Consider the following 12135-nt stretch of genomic DNA (forward strand, 5'->3'; position numbering starts at 1 on the left):
TCTCCCTGCACTGGCTACCACTCGCTACTCACATCAAGTTTAAGGCCCTGACGCTTGCATACAGAGCCACCACGCGCTCAGCTCCTGCTTACTTTGACTCCATTCTACAAATCCACACCCCCACCAGAAGCCTTCGCTCAGCAAAGGAACGACGGCTTGTGGTACCATCACAGAGGGGGAAAAAATCCCTTTCCAGAACATTTTCATTCAACGTTCCCAGCTGGTGGAACGATCTTCCCAACACCATCCGAAACACAGAATCATTGACATCATTCAAAAGTCAACAAAAAACTCAGCTCTTCCGTGAGCACTTAACCTCATAAACAAAACAAAAAAATTTCCTCTCCTCTTTCTCTTTCTTCTTCCCTCCCTACTCTAGCCTGTGCTACACTGAGCAATGTACGCGGTCTCAGGATTTCAGGCTCTTATTGCGCTTCTCGACTCTTCATGACCTATCGCTTCATGTACCCCCAAGTTGTAAGTCGCTTTGGATAAAAGCGTCTGCTAAATGCATAAATGTAAATGTAAGTGATCTCCCTAGTGTTCTCTAGGCAGTGGAGTAGTCTATGTATTTGAAGGTTTTGTGTGTCATGTGAGGCCAAAGTTTGATTTTGACAAAAGAGAATGTGTTTTTGACTAAAATATTTGAATTTGATGTGGAAGTTTGAGGTTTGTACAAGCTGGTGTGTAGTTTTGAGATTGTGTTTATTGTTGTGGAAATAAATTGTGAATTGTTTAATGTAAAAATCATTAACGCAATGAATATGTCAAAATTAACACAAGTGTTGTCCCAAAACTCACACACTGATATGTAAGAATTTAACCAGTTTTAAAAGCATTGGTCAGACACACAGACATCAAGAATCAGCATATGAATGTCAACAATAGTGACATGCCTAATGCCGAACTCCCATTATGCATTGCAGCATGAAACCTGAGAGATTTTGTCATTCAATTTCCTGTTCCAAGTTCTTCATCGCCTGTGTGAGTTTTGTATGTCACCATTGTTGAGATTCATATGCTGATTCTGCATGTCTGTGTGTATCTAAAAAAAAATCCCCACAATGTATTTAAAAATTAAAATTCAGAAAGTATGATCTGTGCCAACAAAATATAGACTTTGTACCGCTCTTAGTCACAACACGAAGGCTAGGTTCTTTTCACTGATGTTTAATGCTCTCTGGACTCAGTCATCAACATCAACACCGTAGAACTGAGTAAAAAAGATGAATATACAACAAATACATGTCATACAGTCAGTTACATGGAAAACATACATGACTTTAAACTCGTACATAAACAGAAAATACATACCACTTTTGCCTGCTTGTGAGCTAAGAGAGGGGGTTACATCTTGAAGCTTCTTGACTGCATAACTTATGATCATAAAGAGAAATACTTTAAACTTTACGATGATTACATCGTTTTATATGATCAGCAGAATTGCTCTGTAAAACTCCGATCGCAGTTCTGACTCTTGTTTCGTGGCAAAAAACAGGAAGTGACATACAAAGGCACGATGGGAGCAAAACAAAACATACCCCAAAAACTCTTAGAAAGAATAATTATTGCTCAAATATACAACAGTTGAGTATATAAATACAATAAGCATTATAAAATAGTTGAAATATAAAAATACAGATTAAACTGATTAAAAGTTGCTGAAATAAATGAGTGTTTAGGTACACAAGCGCCATCTAGTGGAAATAAACATTATAGACACCCAAAGCTTTGTGACAGCAAACACACTCCCACCATCACACAATGTGTGATTCTTAATAGAAGTTCAGTAACTCAGCATGAACTTATAAACATTCAGAGGGTAAGTATTTGTACACGTTTAACATACACAGTTAAACACTAATCAAAGCTAACCCTTTAATCAGCTTCAAGTAATAACACTGTTTTGTGTATGGGTCTTTCTAAGTAGACTGACTTGTTTGTGCGTGCACCCTTGCTATCTAGTGTTGCATCACTAACCAGAAGTTTAAGTCTTCTCACCATTCCATCAGATCCAGGGAAGACTTCTACCACCTTAGCTAGCTTCCACTGATTTCGTGGAGCTAAGTCATCTTGAAGCAGAACAACATCATTTATCTTGGTGTTTCTCCTGCTCTTATTCCACTTACTTCTCTGCTGCAAACTCAACAGATATTCCTTCCTCCACCTAGTCCAAAACTCATTCGCCAGAAACTGAACTCTTTTCCATCTCTTCTGAAGATAAAGATCCTCCCTTATAAACTCTCCAGGAGGTGGTGCAATGATGGTGGACTTCATTGTTAGTATATGATTCGGCGTTAATGGTTCTGGTCCCACAGGATCATTGATGTGTTCTGAGGTCAATGGTCGACTATTCACGATCGCCATTACTTCATACATGAACGTTCTTAAAGAAGAACTGTCTAGGATGGACGTTAGTACACTCCTTACAGTCCGAATCTGTCTCTCCCAGACACCACCCATGTGACTGGAAGCAGGTGGGTTCATGACAAAGGTACAGCCTAACTCTTTCACATGTTCTTGATCCATTCCCTTCATCAACTTTAGGAACTCTCCCTTTGCCCCCATGAAGTTGGTACCTTGATCACTATGCAGTTGACTTACATTGCCACGTATAGCAATAAGACAACGCAGTGCATTAAGAAAGGCATCAGTGCTAAGATCATCCAGCACCTCAAGATGAACAGCTCGCGAACACACGCAGGTGAAAAGTAGTCCGTATCTCTTCAACTCTTTCCTTCCTTCTTTAACATAGAATGGACCGAAGCAGTCAATGCCACTATAGGTGAACGGAGGAGTAGCTTCCAATCTTTCTAGTGGCAGGTCAGCCATCCTTTGCTCCTGATTGCATTTCCTCAGCTTCCTACACTTAACGCATTTGTAGATGAGAGATGAAACTTCACTACTGCATCCCAGAATCCAAATACCATTGGAGCGGATTTCATTGATGGTCATGCCACGACCTTGATGTTGCACCTTTTCATGGAAGTGCTTTATGAGTAAACGAGGGTGAAGCTCTGCCTGTGTCAATCGTCCTCCCACCCGTAGGACATCATGATCGTCGATAAACGGACTTAACTTGAACAGCTTGTTGAACTGACATGAATTCACTTCCTTGCCTTGTCTTAGATGTTTGATTTCGTCACTGAACACTTCTTCTTGAACGATACGAATAATGAATTGTTCAGCATCCTTTCTTTCTTCAAGTGTTGTGAAATTGTTGGATCTTTCTACCAAACCTTTCGCACTCCTTGCACAACGTTTGAGTCTCGCTATGGCTTTCACTGCCCTCTTCCAATCTGAAAACCTTTGCAGTCGATCTGACAGACACCACTCTTCTCTTGCCTTGGTCGTGAGAACTTGTGCCCTTTTGAGCTCTGGATCTCCATCATTAATCTCTCCCACATTAATGTCTTCCTTAGGGAGTTCTCTTTGCCATAGGAAACTTGGACCAGTAAACCAGTTCGATCCCATGAGTTCATTTACGGTGAGCCCACGAGAAGCATGGTCAGCTGGATTTTGTTCTGAAGCCACATATCGCCATTGACTAGTCTCAGTGCTTGTTCTGATTTGCTGAACTCGATTGGCTACAAATACATGGAAACGTCGTGCATCGTTGTTAATATAACCAAGGACAACCTTGGAGTCGGTCCAGTAGTATTCACGGATGTCATCCAATTCTAGTTCTCTTTTTAGCAAATCACCAATTCTTGTAGCAACCACTGCAGCTGAGAGCTCTAGTCTGGGAATTGTTACCACCTTTGATGGAGCAACCCTAGCTTTACCCATAACGAGAGTGCAGTAGACTTCTCCAGACATGGTTACAGCTCTGAGGTATGAACATACTCCATAGCCTGACACACTGGCGTCTGAGAAATGGTGTAGCTCATATTGCTGAACATCCTTGAATGTTGATGGCACATAACAACGTGGTATCTTTATCAAAGACAGGTTATGGAGATCTTGCAGCCAAGCTTCCCAATGCGGCTTGAGGTCATCAGGAAGTGGTTCGTCCCAGCCTATCTTATCTTGACACAACTTTTGTAGGGTACTTTTCCCAACTAAAATGAAGGGAGCGACAAATCCAAGAGGATCAAAAATAGAAGCAACTGTAGACAACACTCCTCTTCTAGTAAAAGGATTTTCCTTTACTAGCACTCTGAAATGGAAGTCGTCTGAAGCTACGCACCATTGGATTCCGAGCGCCCTCTCTACCTTAGGCTCTCCTAGAGACAAGTCAAGGTCAGTAGCCCCTTCAGTACATTCCTCCCTTGGAATTGTGGCGATCACAGTCTTGCTGTTGGTGATGAATTTGTGCAAGCGAAGCTTCCCGGTATTGCAGAGACCCCTGGCTTCCTTTACAAGCTGGATTGCCTCTGCTTCAGTGTCTACACTTGCTAAGCCATCGTCAACATAAAAATTACGTTGTATGAACTTCACTGTGGCTTGATTAAACTTGCCTTCACCTTGTACGGCAAGGTATTTGAGGCCGAAGTTTGCACATCCAGGCGAGGAGGCCGCTCCGAACAAGTGGACCTTCATTCGGAAAACTGATGGTGGGGCTTTCATGTTTCCATCTTCCCACCATAGGAACCTGAGGTAGTCCCGATCCTTTGGAGCAACATGAAACTGGTGGAACATACGCTCCACATCACACATGATGGCCACTTGCCCTTTCCGGAAACGACACAAGACTCCAACAAGGGTATTTGTGAGGTCAGGCCCAGTCAGTAGATGCTCATTCAGAGAAGTATTCTGAAATCTTGCAGAGCAATCAAAGACGATGCGAATCTTGCCTGGCTTCTGCGGGTTATATACTTCATGGTGAGGTATATACCATGCTGGTTGATTACTTAACTCCATCTCTGGGACCTTTTCAGCATCGCCTCTTGCCATTATGTCCTTCATGAAAGCCAGATAATCCTTTTGGTACTGTTCATCTCTCCTTAAACGCTTCTCTAGTCGATGCTCGGCACATGCTTTGTTGTTTGGCAAATCTGGCCTCTCACCCTTAAAAGGCAATGGCATCTCATAGTGTCCATCTTCATTTGCTTAATGCCTTCATTCAATTTAGCCAAAAACCTTAAATCTTCTTGTGACGTTGAGACTTCCTCGTTATCCCTTTCAACAAAGTCCGACTCAAAAACCTTCATTATCTCTGCTGGAGTGATCATCTCTTTTACCTTGTTCCTATGTACAAAACAGACTTCAGACTTGAGTTTGTGAGATGGATCACCAGCTGGAAGAACTTGCTTCATAATAATCCTGTGACTCACACCGATTTCATCTTGATAACTGTCATCATGGTTGTATCCAACGATACTCCAACCCAACACAGATCTTTGTGCAAATGGCTGATTCTCATTGCCACTGAGAACATCTTTGGGAAGTAAGGCTTGAGGACAGTTGTATCCTATTAACAAACCTACTTCACAGTCAAGTGCAGGAGCCATTACATCTGCCAGATGTTCTAGATGAGGCCAGTTCCTTGCGGTTTCACATGTGGGTATATGAGATCTATTTGCAGGTATATAGTCTCTAGTGTAAGTTGTTGGAAGTTTTATTTTCACTTCGGACTGGAAGCCTCTTACTTGTAGTCCATTCAATTTGTGACTGGACACAACCTTCGTTTTGGATGTTATTGTAGAAATCTTGAGTTTGACAGGCTCTTTCCTGATGTCAAGTGTCTCAGCTGTGTCCTTTAGAATGAAAGTAGTGTCGCTCTGAGTATCAAGCAAGGCATACACTAAAATCTCCTTCCTTGGTTCAGCTGTTGTTGAGACATAAACTGGGATGATCGATGAGGTATGAGTGCCGTTCCTTTCTTGAACTACTCTGTTCGAAGTCACAGGCTTAGACTCTTGTACCTTATGTGATTCGGCTGTTCTATCTGCAGATCCGTGATTGACCTTGAACTGATCTTGACTGGTTTTAGATCTTTGTACTGGGGATTTATTTACACGGTCCTGATGTAGGCTTGTTGGGTGACACTTCTCACATTTTTCACACACGCTCCTAGAGGTGCAGCTTCTGGAGTTATGACCAGTCTTAAGACAGCCAAAGCACAACTTCTCAGACTGTACAAACTTCAATCTTTCCTCAATCGGTCTTTCCATAATCTTACGACACTTATGAAGAGTGTGGCCATATCTCTTGCAAAAGACACACATAAAGCTAGTCCTTTCCTCGTTGGAACTAGTGGTGAATGTCTTGGCAGTTGAGTTGCGATTCCGCTGGAACTTATGATCTTGATCTGTTTGCTTGTACCTTTCTTGCTCTGCTGGCTTTATTGCTTGCAGTGATGTGATAGGATTGCATGCAATTCGAGCTTCCTTGTTGAGAAATTCAACAAAGTACTTGAAATCTGGGAACCCTTTGTATTCGTCTTGAAACTTGGTGACTGCTCTATTCCAACGTGAACTTAACCAGTCTGGCAATTTGGCTGATATTCTCTGATTTTCAACACAGTCATTCAAAGCTTGTAAACCTTGAACATAAGGCATGGCTGACTCAACACTGCTTAGGAAATCTACAAATTCCTGGAGATCTTTGCTGTCTTTGGTAGCAATCTTGTGCCAAGACTGTATTTTGTCACGATAAGATTTGCCAACTACGAACGGATTGCCGAACCGGTCGTCGAGGATGTTCCAGGCTGCTGTGTAAGCTATTTCTGTTCCAGCCACAAAATGTCCGTCAATAGCTCTCTTGGCTGGACCAACTACATACTTGCGTAGAAAGTAGAGCTTCTCTTGAGGTGGCAAGTTCTTGCGGTCAATTAACGTCTGGAAAGACAGCTTCCAGTCATTATACTTTAGGGGATCTCCAGAGAAAACAACAGGTTCAGGAATTGGGATCCTGTTGGCTGTAATCGCTTCAGCGAGTGCCTTCACAAGGTCATTAGAAGCTTCGTTGGGAGCAGGCAATGAAGGTGACTGAGAGATATGAGCTTGGGGAATTGGTAACCTTTGAGTGGAACAAGAGGGTTGGTTGAAAGAAGCAGTGTCTTGTACGAGCATGAATGGCTTTGAGAGAGAAAAAGGAATGCTTGGTTGAAAAACATAATCTTCTTGTCTTTGTTGAAGAAGAGGAGCAGAACGTCGTTCTCCCTCATCACCTTTGATGCTTTCAGCATAAACCTGCAGCCTTGCTTGTGCTGCGTTATGTCTTTTTAGTTCCTCCAACCGTTCCACTTCCTTTTTCTTTTCTTCCAGCTTTATTTTCCTAACAGTGCTTTCCGAAATAAATTGAGCCCTTTTCCTTGCATTCTCTGCTTCGGTTTCTCTTTCTTGAGCTTCTCTTTCTGCGGTTAACCTTTCATCCTCTGCCTCCAGTTTCCTAATTTCCTCTTCATGTTGATGTTGTGTCTTCATTATTTTAATCACTTCTTGTGTAGCCGCTACTTCAGCTGCTGCTTCTTGTCTTTTCTGCAGAGAATCACTATACGATTGACTGGACATCTTGGAAACAGACTTTGACTTACTGGAGGTTGCTGAGATGATGCTGGACACCGTGGCTTCAAACACTGAATCTGAATCAGGCCAGGGAATCTCCTTTGGATCACCGTTGAGAAAGCTCTGAGACTTCTCATTTGCAGTGCTAGTAATGGCAAGACAAGTGTCATTTTTCCTTCGGATTTCAGGTTCCGGACTTGTGATGCTTCTTATATCGCCATAAATATGGTCGACCTCAGACTGAATGGCATTAATGGTGCTCACAACTTCACAAATCAATTCTGCATCATCATTGTTCTTAATGGCTCTTTTCAAACCATTGATGTGATATTTCCACCTTCTATACTTCTGCTCAAAGCTTCTTTTCAGATCATTTAGTCTAGCGTCTTGCAGTGTTTTACCCTTCTCGGTAAGCGTGCGTGCTCGTTGACTTCTTCTAATATCTGGGAGCTGTAAATTATCTGCGCCAACCCGAGGTTGTTGTACTTGTGCAGCCACTTCAACTTGCTCAGTTATATCAGCCTGCTGTGGTGGAATAACCTGCTCTGCATCGTCTACGTCTTGCGCAGTATGTAGAGCTGACATCTTTAGTAGGCAGCAATGTATTTTCACTTGTGTATGACATGCTAGACCTGTGTTGCACTATAATGTGAATATTCAAAGAGCTCAAAATAAATCTAAAGTTTAGTGTAAAGCGATTATCTCAGCTAGACTTATGTGATCCAATCATGTAGATGATAAAAAAATTGCAGAACTGTCAAGTAGCAAAAGTATGAACTTGTAACTTGTAAAATGTGAATATCAACACGCTTAAATTATAAAGTATGCAAAACACTTGAGTATAACAGAAAATTCAAATTTAAGTCTTATTCAATAGTAGCACAATTGCCCATCTGTTTAGTCCCTTTAGTTTCTTAATAAGCCAAACGATAATAGAAAAATGTCGAACTTTATCTTAGAATGAGGATGACGGAAATACCAGAGCAATTGAAACTTCAGCGACAGTTCACAAGACCTTGTGCTGCTTCCAAGTCACTAACTTCAAAAGTGCTTGCTTATTCAGCCTTTACTTGCCCACTGGCTGCTTCAGTCAGTCAATTGCGATATTTTCATGTTGTACTTCCCTCATTCAACACGTGGCGCCTCTTGATGGCCGTCTTCCTCGTGCAGCTTTACTATCAGATGCTGTTGGCCTTCACCGACGCAGTAAGTGTTCTACTGTACCGCTCTTAGTCACAACACGAAGGCTAGGTTCTTTTCACTGATGTTTAATGCTCTCTGGACTCAGACATCAACATCAACACCGTAGAACTGAGTAAAAAAGATGAATATACAACAAATACATGTCATACAGTCAGTTACATGGAAAACATACATGACTTTAAACTCGTACATAAACAGAAAATACATACCACTTTTGCCTGCTTGTGAGCTAAGAGAGGGGGTTACATCTTGAAGCTTCTTGACTGCATAACTTATGATCATAAAGAGAAATACTTTAAACTTTACGATGATTACATCGTTTTATATGATCAGCAGAATTGCTCTGTAAAACTCCGACCGCAGTTCTGACTCTTGTTTCGTGGCAAAAAACAGGAAGTGACATACAAAGGCACGATGGGAGCAAAACAAAACATACCCCAAAAACTCTTAGAAAGAATAATTATTGCTCAAATATACAACAGTTGAGTATATAAATGCATTATAAAATAGTTGAAATATAAAAATACAGATTAAACTGATTAAAAGTTGCTGAAATAAATGAGTGTTTAGGTACACAAGCGCCATCTTGTGGAAATAAACATTATAGACACCCAAAGCTTTGTGACAGCAAACACAGACTTGGTCGGCATTACTGGGAAGGCCCACAAAACGTCATATCCGCCATATGCCGTGGGGGAAAACAAGCCATTAGAATGAATGCACATAGACCTTGTTAGACGCTTTATCTTTACTCTTTGTAATGATTACGATTTGTTTTTGCTTGGTGCAGTCCCGAAAAGTTGCCATGTGGCGTTCTGCACCTCTAGTAAGTTAAAAAAAAACCTGATCTTAAGTTTTATACTGCTAAATAAACAGACGGAGCCGTTCGTCAATTCCGAAAGCCTGTGCAATACGTCCATTACAGTTAAACATTTGCACTACATGATGCTGGCTTTATTGTAAAGATTAAAAAAAGAGATTTCATTAATTGCAATGGCAAAAGTTTGTTGAAAAAAATGCCAATAAAGTCATAGTTGTCACGTACGGGACTCGTTAAAGCAGTTTTTCACGATGAGCGATCACATAGACACATAACGCGAGAGGTTATTAATGTACAAAAAAGTAAATAAAAAAGTTTGCTATTGTTAGTAATTCTAATAATATTGTGACACTGACAACATATTGTCAACTCCAAATATCAATTTCATTGCAAGAGACACGTTTTATGATCATTTTAAAACGTTAAATGTATGTAAGACATACTTTGAATCAATTAAATTCAGGAACACTTCATGGAAAGACTGGGTGATTTATGTAGTTGGCATGTCATACCTATATGGGGGTCGGCGGAGCAGCATGGAGTATTTTGATGAGAAATAGATACCTCTGGCCATTGATTCTGTTGGGTCGTTTATCAGTCACAGAGACTGTATGGACAATCTGACCCAATATGGCTCAGTTTTTGTATAGATCTTGCTCTGTCGAGCGGCAAAAGTGATTCTACACAGGCTATACTGGGTTAGCCCCATCCATTTACATTGTGGGAGAATGGACTGTTTTCCCCCACGCCGACTCCGCCCCCATGCCACGCCCCCAGCAATGACACGACGCCAACCAAGTCTATTGTTGGTGAAAATCTATTAAAGGGTTACTTTCATTGATTTAGCATTAAGCTTTGTCTCAGTAGAAACCCGGTAGTATATTCAAATGATCGTACTTTCCCCCCTCGTGTCCCCCTGAGACGAGAGAATTATGCATTTTATTTCTGGACAAAATCCTCAGATGACGCAAATATTGTCATTTTGCATCATCTGAGTATTTTTTAGCCAGAGGCTGGAGACTACAGCCAGTTGGAGCTGTTCCGCATGTTTTCAACCCGATCATAGGGGTGGGATCTCACTCACAGAATGTAAATGCACACGACCTCTGCCGCTTGGCTCGGGCATTAATAACGGAGCGGTGCGGAGCAAAGTGAGTGTTTCAACTTTTCAATGAATTCCTATGAAAGTTAAGCTTCCATAGACATGATCTGAAAACGCGCCAGACTGGATACACGCTGTGAAGGATTGCCGCAGCCTGCGCTTACCTCAGCTCTGCTCAGCTCTTCGTTCTCATGATGAATGAAATCTGATTCCTGCTGCGTTTGTGCCGTGACTTTCATTTGGCTCACTCACACGTTATTGAAAAGACACGTTCAGTTCAATTGTAGTGTCTGTTCTCTAACTGAACGAAATGATTTTATTACTATGAATATCAAAACGACGGTGGGGCGGTGCTGCGGTGTGTGGCAGTACAAGGAAAAAAGAAGAGTTTTTTTTTGCTGTTTGGCCGGATGGAGGAGGGAAATAAATGAACCGGAAATAGGAAACGTGTATATAAGGAGGAGTTATAGGAGGAACGAGAAAAAATAGAGGAGAGAGAAGGAAAGAGAGAGGGAGAAAAACCGAATACCCGAGACAACCGCCTAGTTGGTGAGACTGAACACATCGCTGCTGTTTGAGCCAGTCTGGGTCGCTGAAGCGGACGTGAGTTTCCGGGGCGATCTCTGTAGTGCGGCATGCACTCTCGGCTGCTGGTTGCAGGGTGACGACGGAGTCTTTGTGGCTGACGAGCGTGAGTGAGCTGCTCAGGTGAACGAACTCCTGTTTAAACTCCCTTAGTGTAATAGACTCCAACCGACAAAAAAACAGTTTCCGCCCTGCCATTACCGGCCCGAGCTCAGCGCTCTTCTCACACACACACACACACACACACACACACACACACACACACACACACACACACACACACACACACACACACACACACACACACACACACACACACACACACATACACACACGAACTACACTAACACGCAAACATACCTGAACTTTCAAGCACGCCCATTTATCACATCACACCAGAGACAAAGACTTTTTTCAACTCCTGGTGTTTGGTTTGATTTAGCGTGTAAAAGTTTTTTTTGTGTTTGTAAGACCTGATCGGTTGAATTTTTTTTAATATGTTATTTAATTTGCTCGCATTGAGAGACGAAACTGTTGAAGGTGTTGAATCTGCCGGGAGTGTTCAAAGAGATACTTGCATCAACTTTTACTTTTATTGTTTTCTTATTTATCTATTTCTTTTTTTGTTTTCATTTTAATTATTGTTTTTTTTTTGTGTTGAAAAACAAATGTTTTTCTTTATTTTTTGAATGTAAACAAAGGTGATCTCTTTATATACTTTTCATCATTTCTGTTTCCACCTCCTGTTGAGGAAATAATGTGTGACACTTATGGTGCTTAATTAATTTTTTCTATTAATTTATTTATTTATTTATTTATTTATTCCCTTTGTTGGGGTTTTGTGTGATTTTTTTTATACATTCATTTTTCCTGAAAATATATCAAAATACCATAACCATGAAAATGAACTTGTGGATTATTTTTGTTTTCTTGTTAGTTTGGTGGAAATATAACTGTGAATATGAACTTTCTTT

General features: G+C 41.2%; 2 protein-coding genes across 2 annotated transcripts in view; one reads left to right on the plus strand and one right to left on the minus strand.

Moving 5' to 3' along the window:
* Positions 1-12135, minus strand: part of LOC307125338 (uncharacterized protein) — a 500360-nt gene that overhangs the window by 176125 nt on the left and 312100 nt on the right. The window lies entirely within an intron of this gene.
* LOC307122960 (uncharacterized protein) overlaps positions 1-12135 on the plus strand; it is a gene marked incomplete at both ends in the record, with an annotated part of 765959 nt that overhangs the window by 163339 nt on the left and 590485 nt on the right. The window lies entirely within an intron of this gene.

Source organism: Gobio gobio (genome assembly GCF_949357685.1).
Source record: "Gobio gobio genome assembly, chromosome: 1".
In the NCBI taxonomy this organism is placed as follows: domain Eukaryota; kingdom Metazoa; phylum Chordata; class Actinopteri; order Cypriniformes; family Gobionidae; genus Gobio; species Gobio gobio.